Source organism: Mustelus asterias, unplaced genomic scaffold (assembly GCF_964213995.1).
Source record: "Mustelus asterias unplaced genomic scaffold, sMusAst1.hap1.1 HAP1_SCAFFOLD_36, whole genome shotgun sequence".
Lineage (NCBI taxonomy): Eukaryota > Metazoa > Chordata > Chondrichthyes > Carcharhiniformes > Triakidae > Mustelus > Mustelus asterias.
The window spans coordinates 2,593,573-2,613,773 of NW_027590118.1; positions in this window are offsets into that span (position 1 = coordinate 2,593,573).

The following is a 20,201-nucleotide window of genomic DNA, read 5'->3' on the forward strand; positions in this document are numbered from 1 at the left end:
GCGCCTCAGCACACAACCCCGCGCCTCAACACACACCCCCCCCCCTCAACACACACCACCCAACTCAACACACACCCCCCCGCCTCAACACACACCCCCGCCTCAACACACACCCCCACGCCTCAACACACACCCCCGCCCATCAACACAGACCCCCGCCTCAAAATACACCCCCTCTTCAACAAACACCCCCCGCGCCTCAACACACAAACCCGCGCCTCAACACACTCCACCCCCCGCCTCAACACACACCACCCGCCTCAACACACACCCCCGCGCCTCAACACACCCCCCCCCCCCCCGCCTCAACACACCCCCCCGGCCTCAACACCACCACCCTCCCCCGCCTGATCACAAACCCCGCCGCCTCAACACATCCGACCCTGCCTCAACACACACCGCCCGCCTCAACACAACCCCCCCCGCCTCAACACACACACCCCGCGCCTCAACACACACCGCGCGCCTCAACGCACACCCCCCCCCTGCTCAACACACACCCTCCCGTCTCAACACACACCCCCCGCCTCAACACACACCCTCGGGCCTCAACACACACCCCCCCCGCCTCAGCACCCCCCCGCCGCCTCAGCACACAGCCCCGCGCCTCAACACACACCACTGCGCCTCAACACACCCCCCCGTACCTCAACACACACCCACCCCGCCTCAACACACCCCCCCCCGCCTCAACAGCCCCCCCCGCCTCAACACACACCCCCGCGCCTCATCACATACACCCCCGCCTCAACACACACTCCCGCGCCTCAACACACACATCGCCGCCTCAACACACACCCCCCCCCGCCTCAACACACACCCCCCCGCCTCAACACACCCCCCCCCCGCCTCAACACACACCCCCCCGCCTCAACACAAACATCCCCCGCCTCAACACACACCCCCCGCCTCAACACACCCCCCGCGCCTCAACACACCTACCCCCCGGCCTCAACACCCACATCCCCCGCCTCAACACACCCCCCCCCGCCTCAACACACCCCCCCCCCGCCTCAACACCCCCCCCCGCGCCTCAACACACCTACCCCCCCGCCTCAACACACACATCCCCCGCCTCAACACCCCCCCCGCCTCAACACACCCCCCCCGCCTCAACACCCCCCCCCCCCCGCCTCAACACACTTCCCCCCGCGCCTCAACACACACCCCCCGCCTCAACACACACACCCGCCTCAACACACACACCCTCGCGCCTCAACACACACCACCCCCCTCAACAATCACACGCCGCGCCTCACCATACACCCCCCCCCCGCCTCAACACACACCACCCCCGCCTCAACTCACACCACCCGCCTCAACACACACCCCCCCGCCTCAACACACACCACCCCCGCCTCAACACACACCACCCGCCTCAACACACAGCCCCCCGCCTCAACACAGCCCCCCCCCGGCCTCAACACACACACCCCCCCCCCCGCCTCAACACACACCGCCCCCGCCTCAACACCCCCGCCCAGCCTCAACACACATCCCCGCGCCTCAACACAAACCTCCCCGGCTCAACACACGCCCACCCCGGCCTCAACACACACCCCCCCCCCGCCTCAACACACACCCCCGCGCCTCAACACACACATCGCCCGCCTCAACACACACCCCCCCCGCCTCAACACACACACCCCCGCCTCAACACACCCCCCCCGCCTCGACACCCCCCCCCGCCTCAACACAAACATCCCCCGCCTCAACACACAGCCCCCGCCTCAACACACCCCCCGCGCCTCAACACACCTACCCCCCCGCCTCAACACACACATCCCCCGCCTCAACACACCCCCCCCCGCCTCAACACACCCCCCCCGCCTCAACACCCCCCCCGCGCCTCAACACACCTACCCCCCCGCCTCAACACAGACATCCCCCGCCTCAACACACCCCCCCCGCCTCAACACACCCCCCCCCCGCCTCAACACCCCCCCCCGCCTCAACACACTTCCCCCCGCGCTTCAACACACACCCCCCGCCTCAACACACACACCCGCCTCAACACACACACACCCGCGCCTCAACACACACCACCCCCCTCAACAAACAGACGCCGCGCCTCACCATACACACCCCCCCCCCGCCTCAACACAAAGCACCCCCGCCTCAACTCAGACCACCCGCCTCAACACACACCCCCCCGCCTCAACACACACCACCCCCGCCTCAACACACACCACCCGCCTCAACACACACCCCCCCGCCTCAACACACACCCACCCCCCCCGGCCTCAACACACACACCCCCCCCCGCCTCAACGCACACCGCCCCCGCCTCAACACCCCCGCCCCGCCTCGACACACATCCCCGCGCCTCAACACAAACCTCCCCGGCTCAACACACGCCCACCCCGGCCTCAACACACACCCCCCCCCCCGCCTCAACACACACCCCCCCGTCTCAACACACACCCCCCGCCTCAACATACACCCCCCCCCCGCCTCAACAAAAACCACCCCGCCTCAACACACCCCCCCTCCGGCTCAACACACACACCCCCGCCTCAACACACAGCCCCCCCCCCGCCTCAACACACACCCTCGGGCCTCAACACACACCACCCCCACCTCAACAGCCCCCCGCCGCCTCAACACACACACCCCGCCTGAACACCACCCCCGCGTCAACACCCCCCGCGCCTCAACACACACAGACGCGCCTCAACATACACCCCCGCGCCTCAACACACACATCCCCCGCCTCAAGAGACACACCCCCCGCCTCAACACACACCCCCACCCGCCTCAACACACACACCCCCGCCTCAACACACACCCCCTCGCCTCAACACACACACCCCCGCCTCAACACACGCCCCCACGCCTCAACACACCCCGCCCCCGCCTCAATACACAACGCCCCGCCTCAACACACACCCCCCGCCTCAAAACACAGACCCCCTGCCTCAACACACACAACCGCGCCTCAACACCCCCCCCCACGCCTCAACAAACACCCACCCCTGCCTCAACACACACCCCCGCGCCTCAAGACACACCCCCCCGCCTCAACACACACCCCCGCGCCTCAACACAGCCACCCCACCCCCGCCTCAACACACACCCCTCCGCCTCAACACACACGCCCCGCGCCACAACACACACCCCCGCGCCTCAACACACAACCCCGCACCTCAACACACACCCACCCCCGGTTCAACACACACCACCCCGCCTCAACACACCCCCCCCCGGTTCATCACACACACCCCCGCCTCAACACATCCCCCCCCCCGGCTCAACACACACCCCCCCGCCTCAACACACAACGCCCGCCTCAACACCCCCCCCCCCCCCCGCCTCAACACACACACACCCCGCGCCTCAACACACACCGCGCGCCTCAACGCACACCCCCGCGCCTCAACACAAACCCCCCGCCCCCCGGCTCAACACACACCCTCCCGTCTCAACACACACCCCCCGCCTCAACACACACCCTCGGGCCTCAACACACACCCCCCCCCCCGCCTCAGCACCCCCCCGCCGCCTCAGCACACACCCCCGCGCCTCAACACAAAATACTGCGCCTCAAAACACCCCCCCCGCACCTCAACACACACCCCCCCCCGCCTCAACACACACCCCCCCGCCTCAACACCCCCCCGCCTGAACACACCCCCCCGCGCCTCATCACACACCCCCCCGCCTCAACACACACCCCCGCGCCTCAACACACACATCGCCCGCCTCAACACACACCCCCCCCCGCCTCAACACACACCCCCCCGCCTCAACACCCCCCCCGCCTCAACACACACCCCCCGCCTCAACACACACATCCCCCGCCTCAACACACACCCCCCGCCTCAACACACCCACCGCGCCTCAACACACCTACCCCCCCGCCTCAACATACACATCCCCCGCCTCAACACAACCCCCCCCCGCCTCAACACACCCCCCCCCGCCTCAACACACCTCCCCCCGCGCCTCAACACACACCCCCCGCCTCAACACACACACCCGCCTCAACACACACCCCCCCGAGCCTCAACACACACCCCCCGCCTCAACACACCCCCCGCGCCTCAACACACCTACCCCCCCGCCTCAACATACACATCCCCCGCCTCAACACATCCCCCGCCCCGCCTCAACACACCCCCCCGCCTAAACACACCTCCCCCCGCGCCTCAACACACACCCCCCGCCTCAACACACACACCCGCCTCAACACACACCCCCCCGCGCCTCAACACACACCACCCCCCTCAACAAACACACGACGCGCCTGACCATACACCCCCCCCCCCGCCTCAACACACACCACCCCCGCCTCAACTCACACTACCCGCCTCAACACACACCCCCCCGCCTCAACACACACCACCCCCGCCTCAACACACACCACCCGCCTCAACACCCCCCCCCCCCCGCCTCAAGACACACCGCCCCCGCCTCAACACCCCCGCCCCGCCTCAACACACATCCCCGCGCCTCAACACAACCCCCCCCCGGCTCAACACACGCCGCCCCCGGCCTCAACACACAACCCCCCCCCCCGCCTCAACACACACCCTCCCGTCTCAACACACACCCCCCGCCTCAACATACAGCCCCCCCCCGCCTCAACACACACCCTCGGGCCTCAACACACACCACCCCCACCTCAACAGCCCCCCGGCGCCTCAACACACACACCCCGCCTGAACACCACCCCCGCGTCAACACCCCCCGCGCCTCAACACACACAGACCCGCCTCAACACACACCCCCGCGCCACAACACACACATCCCCCGCCTCAACAGACACACCCCCCGCCTCAACACACACCCCCACCCGCCTCAACACACACACCCCCGCCTCAACACACACCCCCTCGCCTCAACACACACACCCCCGCCTCAACACACGCCCCCACGCCTCAACACACCCCGCCCCCGCCTCAATACACAACGCCCCGCCTCAACACACACCCCCCGCCTCAAAACACAGACCCCCTGCCTCAACACACACACCCGCGCCTCAACACCCCCCCCACGCCTCAACAAACACCCACCCCGCCTCAACACACACCCCCGCGCCTCAAGACACACCCCCGCCTCAACACACACCCCCGCGCCTCAACACAGCCACCCTCCCCCCCCCGCCTCAACACACACCCCTCCGCCTCAACACACACGCCCCGCGCCACAACACATACCCCGCGCCTCAACACACAACCCCGCACCTCAACACACACCCACCCCGCCTCAACACACCCCCCCCCCGGTTCATCACACACACCCCCGCCTCAACACACACCCCCCCACCGGCTCAACACACACCCCCCCCCGCCTCAACACACACCGCACGCCTCAACACACACCCCCCCGCCTCAACACACACCCCCGCGCCTCAACACACACCCCCGCCCCTCAACACACAACCCGCCTCATAATACACCCCCCTCTTCAACAAACACCCCCCGCGCCTCAACACACAACCCCACGCCTCAACACACACCCCCCGCCTCAACACACACCACCCAACTCAACACAGACCCCCCCGCCTCAACACACACCCCCCGCGCCTCAACACACACCCCCCCGCCTCAACAACCCCCCCCCCGCCTCAACACACACCACCACGCCTCAACACACACCCCCGCCCATGAACACAGACCCCGCCTCAAAATACACCCCCCTCTTCAACAAACACCCCCCGCGCCTCAACACACAAACCCGCGCCTCAAAACACCCCCCCCCCCGCCTCAACAGACACCACCAGCCTCAACACACACCCCCCGCGCCTCAACACACACCCCCCCCGCCTCAACACACACCCCCCCGCCTCAACACACCCTCCCCCGCCTGAACACAAATTCCGCCGCCTCAACACATCCGACCCTGCCTCAACACACACCACCCGCCTCAACACACCTACCCCCCCCGCCTCAACAGACTCATCCCCCGCCTCAACACACCCCCCCCCTCAACACACCCCCCCCCGCCGCAACACACCTCCCCCCGCGCCTCAACACACACCCCCCGCCTCAACACACACACCCGCCTCAATACACACACCCCCGCGCCTCAACACACACCACCCCCCTCAACAAACACACCCCGCGCCTCAACGTACACCCCCCCCCCCCCGCCTCAAAACACACCACCCCCGCCTCAACACACACCACCCGCCTCAACACACACCCCCCCGCCTCAACACACACCACCCCCGCCTCAACACACACCACCCGCCTCAGCACACACCCCCCCGCCTCAACACACTCCCCCCCCCCGGCCTCAACACACACACCCCCACCCGCCTCAACACACACTGCCCCCGCCTCAACACCCCCGCCCCGCCTCAACACACCCCCCCCCCGCGCCTCAACACAAACCCCCCCCCGCCTCAACACACGCCAGCCCCCGGCCTCAACACACACCACCCCCCCCGCCTCAACACACACCCCCCCCCCCCCCGTCTCAACACACACCCCCCGCGCCGCAACACACACCCCCCGTCTCAACACACACCCCCACGCCTCAACACACACCCCCGCCCATCAACACACACCCCCGCCTCAAAATACACCCCCCTCTTCAACAAACACCCCCCGCGCCTCAACACACAAACCCGCGCCTCAACACAGCCCCCCCCCCCCCGCCTCAACACACACCACCCGCCTCAACACACACCCCCCGCGCCTCAACACACACCCCCCCCCGCCTCAACACACACCCCCCCCCGCCTCAACACACCCTCCCCCGCCTGAACACAAACCCCGCCGCCTCAACACATCCGACCCTGCCTCAACACACACCACCCGCCTCAACACAGCCCCCCCCGCCTCAACACACACACCCCGCGCCTCAACACACACCCCGCGCCTCAACGCACACCCCCGCGCCTCAACACAAACCCCCCCCCCCGGCTCAACACACACCCTCCCGTCTCAACACACACCCCCCCGCCTCAACACACACCCTCGGGCCTCAACACACACCCCCCCCCCCCGCCTCAGCACCCCCCCGCCGCCTCAACACACACCCTCGCGCCTCAACACATACCACTGCGCTTCAACACACCCCCCCGTACCTCAACACACCCCCCCCCCGCCTCAACACACACCCCCCCCGCCTCAACGCCCCCCCCGCCTGAACACACACCCCCGCGCCTCATCACACACCCCCCCGCCTCAACACACACCCCCGCGCCTCAACACACACATCGCCCGCCTCAACACACACCCCCCCCCGCCTCAACACACACCCCCCCGCCTCAACAAACCCCCCCCGTCTCAACACACACCCCCCGCCTCAACACACACATCCCCCGCCTCAACACACACCCCCCGCCTCAACACACCCCCCGCGCCTCAACACACCTACCCCCCCGCCTCAACACACACATCCCCCGCCTCAACACCCCCCCCCCGCCTCAACACACCCCCCCCGCCGCAACACACCTCCCCCCGCGCCTCAACACAAACCCCCCGCCTCAACACACACACCCGCCTCAACACACACACACCCCCGCGCCTCAACACACACCACCCCCCTGAACAAACACACCCCGCGCCTGAGCATACACCCCCCCCCGCCTCAACACACACCACCCCCGCCTCAACACACACCACCCGCCTCAACACACACCCCCCCGCCTCAACACACACCACCCCCGCCTCAACACACACCACCCGCCTCAACACACACCCCCCCGCCTCAACACACACCCGCCCCCGGCCTCAACACACACACCCCCACCCGCCTCAACACACACCGCCCCCGCCTCAACACCCCCGCCCCGCCTCAACACAAACCCCCCGCGCCTCAACACAAACCCCCCCGCCTCAACACACGCCACCCCCGGTCTCAACATACAACCCCCCCCCCCGCCTCAACACACACCCCTCCGCCTCAACAAACACCACCCCGCCTCAACAAATACCTCCCCGCCTCAACACCCCCCCCGGCTCAACACACACCCCCCCGTCTCAACACACAGCCCCCCCCACCCGCTTCAACACACACCCTCGTGCCTCAACACACACCCCCCCACCTCAACAGCCCCCCGCCGCCTCAACACACACACCCCGCCTGAACAGCCCCCCCGCCTCAACACCCCCCGCGCCTCAACACACACACACCCGCCTCAACACACACCCCCGCGCCTCAACACACACATCCCCCGCCTCAACAGACACACCCCCCGCCTCAACACACACCCCCACTCGCCTCAACACACACATCCCCCCTCAACACACACACCCGCGCCTCAACACACACCCCCCCGCCTCAACACACACACACCCCCGTCTCAACACCCCGCCCCCCGCCTCAACACACACATCCCCCGCCTCAACACACCTCCCCCCCCCCCGCCTCAACACACACACCCCCGCTTCAACACACACCCCCGCGCCTCAACACACACAACCCCCGCCTCAACACACACCCCCCGCCTCAACACACACCCCCCCCCGCGCCTCAACACACACCACTCCCGCGCCTTAACACACACCCCCCGCCTCAACACACCCACCCCCCCCGGGCCTCAACACACACCAACCTCGCGCCTTAACACACACCCCCGCCTCAACACCTCCCCCCCCCCGCCTCAACATACATCCCCCGCCTCAACACACACCCCCCCCGCCTCAACACACACCCCCCCGCCTCAACACACACCCCCCCGCCTCAACACATACCCCCCCGCCTCAACACACCACCCCCCCGCCTCAACACACAACCCCCCGCCTCAAACACAGCCCCGCGCCTCAACAGACATCCCCGCGCCTCAGCACACCGCCCACGCCTCAACACACACCCCCTCCCGCCTCAACACACACCGCCCTGCCTCAACACACACCCCCCCGCCTCAACACACACCCCCCCGCCTCAACAAACACTCCCCCCGCCTCAACACATACCCCCCGCGCCTCGACAGACACCCCCCCCCCCCCCCGCGCCTCAACACACACACCCCCCCCGCCTCAACACACACCCCCCCTAATCAACACACATCGCCTTTCATCGCAATCCTCACCTCAACACTCAACTTCTCACATCTATATTCTCCCCAATGAGGTCAACATCACCCCTCTCAGCTCAACACAACTCTCCCCCTCCCACCTTAACATATTCCCGCCTCACATCAATCCTCCCACTCACCTCTACATTACCCCACGCACCACAGCTCTGCCCATCTCATCTCTATACTCCCCACTCTGCTTCACACTCTCACCTCAACATCCCCAAGAGACAAATCTCCCGTCCCACACCGCATGGGAGTCGGAGCAGACGGGCACAGACCGTGTGAAGATCCCATTACCTCTGGTGGGATTATCTGATTTAGGGGTGAGCGCGGGGGACAAATCCCACCCTCTGTCTCACCACAACATTCTCCCCCCATCACGTCAGCTCTCCCTTCTCATCTCAGCACATTGCCTCACCTCAGCTCTCGCCATCTCACCTCAACTTTCCCCCCTCTCACCTCAACAAACCCCCCCCCTCATCTCAATACACCCCCTCATGTCATCACTCTCCCTCTCACTACCACACGCCCCTTTCACCTCAACAATCTCTCTCTCTCTCACATCAATAATTTCCTCTCATCTTAATATTCCCCCGTCTGGTCACCGGTCTCTCTCTCACATCCCACCTCCCCCTTCGAACTCAACAAGCTCCGTCTCGCCTCAACACTGTCTGTCTCTGACCCACACTCCTCCTTCACACCTCAACAATCTCCATCTCACCTCAACACTCCCAGAATCACCTCAACACTATCTGTCTCTGACCCACTCTCCTCCTTCACACCTCAACAGTCTCAGTTCTGATCTCAACACTCCCAGAATCACCTCAATACTGTCTGTCTCTGACCCAAACTCATCCTTCACACATCAACAATCTAACCTCTCATCTCAACACTCCCAGAATCACCTCAACACTGTCTGTCGCTGACCCACTCTCCTCCTTCACACCTCAACAATCTCCATCTCACCTCAACACTGTCTGTCTCTGACCCACTCTCATCCTTCACACCTCAACAATCTCACCTCTCATCTCAACTGTCTCCTCTCATCTCAACACTGATCCACTCCTCAACATTTTCCACCCTCAGCCCATCACTCACACTCCGCGCAAGATATCCCCCTCCTCATGATGCTCCCCCGCTCACATCAACATTCCCCCTCCAACCTCAACACAATCCCTGGCCTCAACAACCCCGTTCACTCACTCTACCCTTCACTCTCCCCATCTCACCTGCATAATCTGCTCGCACCCTCTCTCCCCCGCTCGCACCCGCACTCCCCACCCCCCTCTCGCACCCGCACTCCACCCCCTCTCGCACCCGCACTCCACCCCTCCGCACCCACACTCCACCCCCCTCGCACCCGCACTCCTACCCCCTCGCACCCGCACTCCACCAGACCCTCGCACCCACACTCCACCACCCCCCCGCACCCGCACTCCACCCCCCGCTCGCACCCACATTCCACCCCCCCTTCTCACCCGCACTCCACCCCCCTCCTGCGCCCGCACTCCACCGCCCCCCCCCGCACTCCACCTCCCCCTCGCACCCGCACTCCAACCCCCCTCGTACCCGCACTGCACCCCCTCCTACACCTGCTCTCCAACCCCCTCGCACCCGCACTCCACCCCCGTCACACCCGCACTCCACCACTCCCCTCGCACGTATTCCACCCCCCTCGCACCCGCACTCCACACCCCCCTCGCACTCGCACTCCACCCCCCCTCGCACCCGCACTCCATCCCCCCCTCGCACCCGCACTCCACCCCCCCCCCCCCCGTCGCACCTGCACTCCACCCCCCCTCGTACCCGCACTCCACCCCCCACCCCCGCACCCGCCCTCCACCCCCCCTCCTGCACCCGCACTCCACCCTCCCTCCTGCAGCCGCACTCCAACCCCCTCCCAAGAAGGAGACGTTGTCTACATGGACTGCAGCAAGGCTTTTGACGAGGCACCACATGTAAGGTTGTTGCATCAGGTTCACCTCACGGGATCTAGGGTGAGGCATCTAAATAGATACAAAACTGGGTTCTTGACAGCAGCTAGAGAGTGATTGCAGAGAACTGTTTTTCAAACTGGAGACCTCTGACAAGTGCTGTGCCTCAGGGATCAGTGCTGGGTCCACTGTTATTTGTCATTTAATTAATGATTTGGATGAGAATATAGGAGGCATCGTTCGCACGTTTGCAGATGACACTAAGATTGGTGGCATAGTGGACAGTGAAAAAAGTTATCTCCAATTGCAACGGGATCTTGATCAATTGGGCCAGTGGGCTGATGAATGGCAGATCGAGTTTAATTTAGACATTTGCGATATCATGCATTGTGGTCGATTGAACCAGGACAGGACTTACTCAGTTAATGGTAGGGCGTTGGGGAGAGTTACAGATCGAGGGATACATGTTCATAGCTTCTTGAAAGTGGAGTCACAGGTGGACAGAGTGGTGAAGAAGGCATTCGGCATTGTTGGTTTCATCGGTCAGAACATTGAATACAGGAGTTGGAATGTCTTGTTGGATTTGTACAAGACATTGGTAAGGCCACACTTGGAATACTGTGTGCAATCCTGGTCACCCTATTATAGAAAGGATTTTATTAAACTACAAAGAGTGCAGAAAATATTTACTCGGATGCTACCGGGACTTGATCAATTGAGTTACAAAGAGAGGCTGGATAGACTGGGACTTTTTTCTCTGGATCGGAGGAGGCTGAGGGGTGACCTTTTAGAGATCTATAAAATACTGAGGGGCACAGATCAGCTCGATAGCCAATGTCTTTTCCCAAATGTAGGGGAGTCTAAAACTAGAGGGCATAGGTTTAAGGTGAGAGGGGAGAGATACAAAAGAGTCCAAAGGGGCAATTTTTTCACACAGAGCGTGGTGAGTGTCTGGAACAAGCTGCCAGATGTAGTAGGAGAGGCGGGTACAATTTTGTCTTTTGAACATCATTTAAATTGTTACATGGGCATGATGGATATAGAGGGATATGGGCCAAACGCGGGCAATTGGGATAAGTTTGGGGTTTAAAAAAAAAGGGTGGCATCGACAAGTTGGGCCGAAGGCCCTGATTCCATGCAGTAAACCTCTATGACTCTATCAATAAATGTACCTTACTGGTCCTGGCAGCATTTTTTTTTTGTTCCACTGGAGCAAGCTGAGAGGGAGTGATTAGAGGCAGCAGTGCTGGTGAGAGATTAATTGAATTGTTTATTTATTTAATTAGTCAGCTAAGTGTGTGTTTTTTATTTGGCCTTTACTTTTGCAGTACAATTTTAAGTTCAAAGTGAAAACTGGAAGTGGGCTGCTAAGGAGTCTGGGAAGGGTTTTTTTAAGCGCGTGAAGTATAAAAGGTAGGCTGCAGTATACAGCGGGCAGCGTCGGGAGCGGGCAGTGGAGTGTGTGGGAAGCAGAGTGTGAGCTATAAGGGCTTTGGCTCACAGGGCTTCGGCGAAGGCGAGGAAGGTTGTTTGTTTTTCTTCTGTTACACCCCCTTTTTTGATTTATCTCCCAAAAACTAAAAAGGACATGGCTGGTATGAGTGGGAGGCCAGGATACTGCATTCGTTGTGGGATGTGGGAGTTCCTGGAGACGACTTGCCTCCCGGAAGTCCATATCTGTGCCAGATGTGTGAAACTGCAACTCCTGAAGAATCGTGTAAGGAAGCTGGAGCTGAGGCTCGATGAACTCAGTTTAGTTTGGGAAAATGAGAGATTAATAGATAGAAGTTATAGTCAGGTAGTGACACCAGGGTCTCGGAAGGAAGACACGTGGGTCACAGTTAGGAGGGGTAATAGTCAGAAGGGTGATGTGCCAGAAAGTACCCCAGTGGCAGTCTCCCATAAAAGAAAGGGATGGGCAACAGATGGGAGAAGGGAAGGGAGTGAGCAGTCTGTGGAGGGATCCCCTGTGGTTGTCCCCCTCCAAAATAGGTAAATTGTTTTGGATTCTGTGGAGGGGGATGACCCTCCAGGGGTAAGCCACGAGGACCAGATCGCCTCCACGGAGACAGGCTCATGGGTCCGGAAGGGAAAGAAGGGGTTTAGGAGAGCGATAGTTGTGGGGGACGCAATGGTTAGAGGCGCGGACAGGCGGGTCTGTGGGAGTGAACGAGAATCCAGGATGGTAGTCTGCCTCCCTGGTGCCGGGGTACTGGATGTCTCCGAGAGGGGAGGAAGCATATTTAAAAAGGAAGGTAGTCAAACGGATGTGATTGTACACATTGGTGAAAATGATGCAGGTAGGAAGAGCAGGGGGGTCATACGAGAGACATTCAGGGAGTTGGTTGCTAGGCTAAAAAGTAAGGCCTCCAGGGTAGCAATCTCTGGACAGCTCCCGGTGTCCAGTGCAAGTGAGGCTCGGAACAGGGAGATTCTATAGTTGAATGCGTGGCTAAAGGACTAGTGCAAGAGGGAGGGTTTTAAATTCAGAGATAACTGGGAAATCTTCAAGTCAGGATGGCAACTGTACAGAAAGGATGGGTTACACCTTAACTGGAAGGGAGCAAATATCCTGGCTGGGAGTTTTGCTAGAGTGTTTCGGCAGGATTGAAACTAGTGTGGCAGGGGGGTGGGGAACAAAACAGTAGGTCAGTAAATACTGAGGCTGGGGTTGAGCTGGGGGCCAGGGCAAGGCTAGGTAAGAAGAAGAGCACTCTGGAGGAGGATGATCTGAGTGGGCCTGGAGGTCTGGAGTGCATCTGCTTCAATGCGAGGAGCGTAACGGGTAAAACAGACGAACTTAGGGCCTTAATGCTTATGCGGAATTTGGATGTGGTTGCGGTGACGGAAACTTGGTTAAAAGAAGGAAAGGACTGGCAGCTGAATATTCCGGGGTATAAGTGTTTTAGGCGAGACAGAGGAGGGGCTAAAAAAGGTGGGGGAGTAGCGATATTAGTTAAGGAGCATATTACCGCGGTGCAGAGGGTAGACAACTTAGAGGGGTCATGTACTGAGTTGCTGTGCGTGGAAGTCAGAAACAGGAAGGGTGCAGTCACTATGCTGGGGGTGTATTACAGACCACCCAACAGCCCACGGGAAGTGGAGGAAAGGATATGTCTGGAGATTCTGGATAGGTGCAGAAAGAATAGGGTTGTTGTAGTGGGGGACTTTAATTTCCCTGGCACAGACTGGAAAGTGCTTAGAGCTGGGGGTCCGGACGGGGAGGAATTTGTAAAATGCGTACTGGAAGATTCTTTGGAACAGTATGTCGATAGCCCGACTAGAGAGGGGGCTATACTGGACCCAGTTCTGGGAAATGAGCCCGTTCAGGTCGTCAAAGTTTCGGTAGGGGAACATGTGGCCAATAGTGACCACAACTCTGTTAACTTTAGGATAGTAATGGACAAGGACGAGTGATGTCCTACGGGCAGGTGGCTAAATTGGGGGAAGGCGAACTATAGCCGGATTAGGCAGGAATTGGTGGATGTTGATTGGCAGAGGATGTTCGAGGGCAAGTCTGCGTCTGGCATGTGGGAGTCTTTTAAGGAACTATTGATAAGGCTGCAGGATAGAGATGTGCCTGTAAAAAGGAAAGATAGGAAAGGTAGGATTCGAGAGCCGTGGAAACCAGGGAAATTGAGGATCTGATTAAAATGAAAAGGGAGGCGTACGTTAAGTCCAGGCAACTGAAAACAGATGGAGCTCTGGAGGAATACAGAGAGAGTAGGAAAGAACTCAAACGGGGAGTGAGAAGGGCAAAAAGAGGTCACGAGATGTTCTTGGCAGGCAGGATTAAGGAGAATCCTAAGGCATTATATTCATACGTTAGGAACAAAAGAGTTGTCAGGGAGAAAATCGGACCTCTCAGGGACAAAAGAGGGGAATTATGCTTCGAACCCAAGGGAATAGGGGAGATCCTAAATGAATACTTTGCATCGGTATTCAAGAAGGAGAGGGGCGTGTTAACCGGGAGTGTCTCGGAGGGAGGTGTTGACCCGTTAGAGAAAATCTCCATTACAAGAGAGGAAGTGTTAGGTTTTTTAGGGAACATAAAAACTCACAAAGCCCCAGGGCCTGATGGCATCTATCCTCGACTGCTCAGGGAGACGAGAGATGAAATTGCTGGGCCTCTGACGGAAATCTTTGTCGCTTCTTTGGACACGGGTGAGGTCCCTGAGGATTGGAGGATAGCGAATGTGGTCCCGTTGTTTAAGAAGGGTAGCAGGGATAACCCAGGAAATTATAGGCCGGTGAGCTTGACGTCCGTGGTAGGGACGTTGTTGGAGAGGATTCTTAGAGACAGGATGTATTTGCAATTAGAACGGAACAATCTCATTAGTGACAGACAGCATGGTTTTGTAAGAGGGAGGTCGTGCCTTACAAATTTGGTGGAGTTTTTTGAGGAAGTGACAAAAACGGTTGATGAAGGAAGGGCCGTGGATGTCGTCGAATGGATATCAATAAGGCATTTGACAAAGTCCCACATGGCAGGTTGGTTATGAAGGTAAAGGCTCATGGGATACAAGGAGAAGTGGCTGGATGGGTGGAGAACGGGCTTGGCCATAGGGGACAGAGGGTAGTAGTCGAAGGGTCTTTTTCCGGCTGGAGGTCTGTGATCAGTGGTGTTCCGCAGGGCTCTGTACTGGGACCTCTGCTATTTGTGATATATACAAATGATTTGGAAGAAGGTGTAACTGGTGTAATCAGCAAGTTTGCGGATGACACGAAGATGGCTGGACTTGCGGATAGCGAAGAGCATTGTCGGGCAATACAGCAGGATATAGATAGGCTGGAAAATTGGGCGGAGAGGTGGCAGATGGAGTTTAATCCGGATAAATGCGAAGTGATGCATTTTGGAAGAAATAATGTAGGGAGGAGTTATACAATAAATGGCAGAGTCATCAGGAGTATAGAAACACAGAGGGACCTAGGTGTGCAAGTCCACAAATCCTTGAAGGTGGCAACACAGGTGGAGAAGGTGGTGAAGAAGGCATATGGTATGCTTGCCTTTATAGGACGTGGTATAGAGTATAAAAGCTTGAGTCTGATGATGCAGCTGTATAGAACGCTGGTTAGGCCACATTTGGAGTACTGAGTCCAGTTCTGGTCGCCGCACGACCAGAAGGACGTGGAGGCGATGGAGAGAGTGCAGAGAAGGTTTACCAGGATGTTGCCTGGTATGGAGGGTCTTCGCTATGAGGAGAGATTGGGTAGACTGGCCTTGTTCTCCTTGGAAAGAAGGAGAATGAACGGAGATCTAATAGAGGTGTCCAAGATTATGAAGGGTATAGATAGGGTGAACAATGGGAAGGTTTTTCCCAGGTCGGAGGTGACGATCACGAGACGTCACGGGCTCAAGGTGAGAGCGGCGAACTATAACTCCGATATCAGAGGGACGTTTTTTTACACAGAGGGTGGTGGGGGGCTGGAATGCGCTGCCAAGTAGGGTGGTGGAGGCAGGCACGCTGACATCGTTTAAGACTTACCTGGATAGTCACATGAGCAGCCTGGGAATGGAGGGATACAAACGATTGGTCTAGTTGGACCAAGGAGCGGCACAGGCTTGGAGGGCCGAATGGCCTGTTTCCTGTGCTGTACTGTTCTTTGTTCTTTGTTCTATGTGGTTGAGATAGTGCAAGAGGTGCTTTCGAATGTATCGTTCGCCATGTTGTACCTGACCTGGGAGTGTTTGATCGGGACAGTGCAGAGGGAGTTTTACTCTGTATCTAACCCCGTGCTGTGCCTGTCCTGGGAGTGTTTGGTGGGGACAGTGTAGAGGGAGCTTTACTCTGTTTCTAACCCCGTGCTGTACCTGTCCTGGGAGTGTTTGATGGGGTCAGTGTAGAGGGAGCTTTACTCTGGATCTAACCCCGTGCTGTACCTGTCCAGGGAGTGTTTGATGGGGTCAGTGTGGAGGGAGTTTTATTCTGCATCTAACCCCGTGCTGTGCCTGTCCTGAGGGTTTTTGATGGGGACAGTGTAGAGGGAGCTTTACTCTGAATCTAACCCCGTGTTGTACCTGTCCTGGGAGTGTTTGATGGGGAACAGTGTAGAGGGAGCTTTACTCTGTATCTAACCCCGTGCTGTATTTTTTGGGAACGCGAAAAGATCTAATATTGTCTCTGCGCAGTAAAGGTTGATGGAAGGGTGCATAGGCATTATTCTGTGTCCAATTGGCCTGTACCTGCTCCAGGAGGAATATATAAGGACAGTGTAGCATTACCTTTATTCTGTAGGATCCCCCCTCCCACCCACCCACCCGCTCCCCCCCCACTCCACACCACACACAGCATTCCCCCCCACTCCACACAACTCAAACATCCACCCGTTGTCCCTGCCCCGGGTGTGTTTGCTGGGCAAATTGAAGATGGAGTTTTATCTTGTGTTTCCTCTCTGCTACATCTGTTTCTGCATATGCAGAAATAACCTCATTCTTATTGGAATCAGGTATTTAGGAACAGCAGTGACCGCACTCTCCTTTCACAACCTGCACAGATACATTACTGAATTGCTCTGATTGTCAATACACATCCAGGAGCATGGATAACCTCATCCCTACTGCCTTTACCTTCCAGGGATATCACCGACTTCATTCTTATTACCAACTGACAAACAAATACATCACTGACTTCACTCTTATTGTCGCTCCTGATTCCCTGCGATCCCCACGTTACAAAATGAATAAAGGCAACACAGCAGCAGCGTCACACAAACTGTCTCAAAAACCTTCAGCTCCTTCAATCATTCTGATCCTGGGCTGATCTCAACAACATAAAGTTTGAATGCAGAATGTAAGTTTGTTCCTCCACGAATACACTTGGTTTAAATAATTGCGGAACAGAGCATCTATTTCAGGTCAAGCAGAGGTGGCAGTGTGGGAGCATGGTGCTAAATATCAGAATTATCTGTATCAATATCTGACTGCTCAGAGACCGGAATTAAAATAAATATATTCACTGCATGTGAAACATGTATAAAATGATATGCATTAAAAAGTTACTGCTGGTGTTCAGTGACTGGAACTAATGTTATTCACCTTGAGATCTCTATAAATGTAGCTCTTCTGTTCTGTACAGTCAGTTGGAGAAACGGATTTCAAAATGTTTTTCAATTAGATAATATAAGATCTCCACATGCATTTTCACAAATTCCCTCAATAAATCCCCAGCTGAATTTAACATGGCAATCCGCACCAATTCAATTCTGGATTTCACTCTGCGTGAGATGTCAGCACCTCCGGGAATGTCACCCCGCTTGGTTAACGCTGACACACAGACTCACTGTTACTGGGAGATATTGCAAAGTGTTCTTGTGTTGAATAGGGTCATCTCATTGTCCCAATATTGCAAACAATCACAATATGGAACAAGTTCTCACTTCTACACAGGACAATTATTCTCCATTTGGCATTGATTGCAATCAGTTGGTCAATCTGATTTACTTTACTGGGGCACTCTTCACATACAACAGAAAATGTTTGCAATTAATTCATTAGAATTCCAAAGTGTCGGAACTCTATTTAGGAAAGATCTGAAGGAGTATTACACAAACCATTACAACAAACTAACAGAAGACCGTTATTACGAAAGCACGAGTGGAAAATATAATTATCAGTGAGGCTGCCCTGGGATTACTTCATGGACACTGATGGAAACGTGTTTGATACAGAAGATACACGTCCCTTTTATCAGCCTGTTTGAATTGTCAGTGCAGCAAGACCATATACTTTACCCAGTGCTGTCCCTATCCTTCGAAATGTTCAATGGAAGCACAATTTACAGTAACCCAATGGCAAATACAGAAACATAGTTCAGAATGGGATTCGACACTGTGTAAACACCCTTTGCAGTGAACCATTCAATGGGACACTGCAGAGTGAGCTTTGCTCTGTCTGCAATCCCGTGCGTAACTGTTCAGGGAGGGTTTCAGAGGGCAGTATCAAGAGGAGATGTATCTGTATTGAACTTTGCTTCACCCATATCTTGGAGTTTTTTCTGGCAATATACAGGAAGCTCAGAACTATATGTATCTCTGTGTCCACCTGCGCTCGAGTTCCTGATGGGACAGTGGAGAGAGATTTTCTGTGTACCTTACCCTGTGCTGCTCCTGCTCAGGCCTTTAGTGTTTGGTCCGTGCATGCGGACATTTTTTGTGCATCTCACCCTTGCTACACCTTCACTGGAGTTCTTGGTGAAACAGTGTGATGGGAGGTTTCTGGAAATCTCAGCCTGAGCTGCATCTGAACTCACACTAGTTGATGGGAGTGGTGCAGAGAGAAGTTTACCCTGTGAATGGTTGATGGGCGCAGTCTTGCGGACTATCAGGTCTGAATTTGGATATGGGACCATGAATAATTCTCTGAATTGAACTTGCACGTTACTAGCTTCGGGATTAGCGGGCCGGACAGTTTAGATGTGCGGTGGGTATGTGGGCAATACCCCGACACTCTAAGCCTGAAGCTTACGTTGGAGTGTTTAATGGATGGTGCTAATAAAATTTGCCCTGTGCTAAGCTGCCCTCTCGCTGCCCGCCTCACGTGGGTTGCTATACCGAAGAGGCACTTTGCATCTTACCGCTGCTACAAATACACTGGGAGTATGAGGTGGACGAGTATACAGTGTTACAACTCCATGTTCTCCTTCTCAACACAACACTTCCCTCAGATTAACACAAACCCCTCACACAAGCACATCCATTTCTCTCCGAATAACACACTTTCACCTCAAAATGATCCCTTCAATTCATCCCTCTCTCAAATCAACACCACCCCCTCACCTCAGCACTTAATGTCCTCACCTCAAAACACTCCCCTCACTTGAACGCTCTTCCCACATCAACACTCCCCTCTCACCGCAACACGTCTCCTCTCAGCTGCATACTCCTCCATTCAGCGAGATTAAATGTCAAGGAGACAGCAGCAATATGAAGAAGCCTTTGCAATGTAGTGACGAGTGGAATCTTAAATGTACTGTCTGACCCTTCAACAGGAAATTGAATGGGATGTTGAAAGGACAATATTTACAGCGTTAAGGGGAGAGAGAGAGACAGCAAATCAGCCATTATCTAATAGACTAGAGGAACAGGCTAGAGCCACAATGGCCTAATACGTCTCATTTTTCGGTATAAGTGCTGTAAAAGAAACTTTATCTCCCATCGGTCCATGTACTACAACTTTCCTGAGAGTCTTTGATGGGGACAGAGGTAGCTTAACGCTTTATCTAACCCCGTGCTATACCTGTCTTGGGAGAGTTTGATGGGAACAGTATAGAGGGAGATTTACTCTGCATTTAACC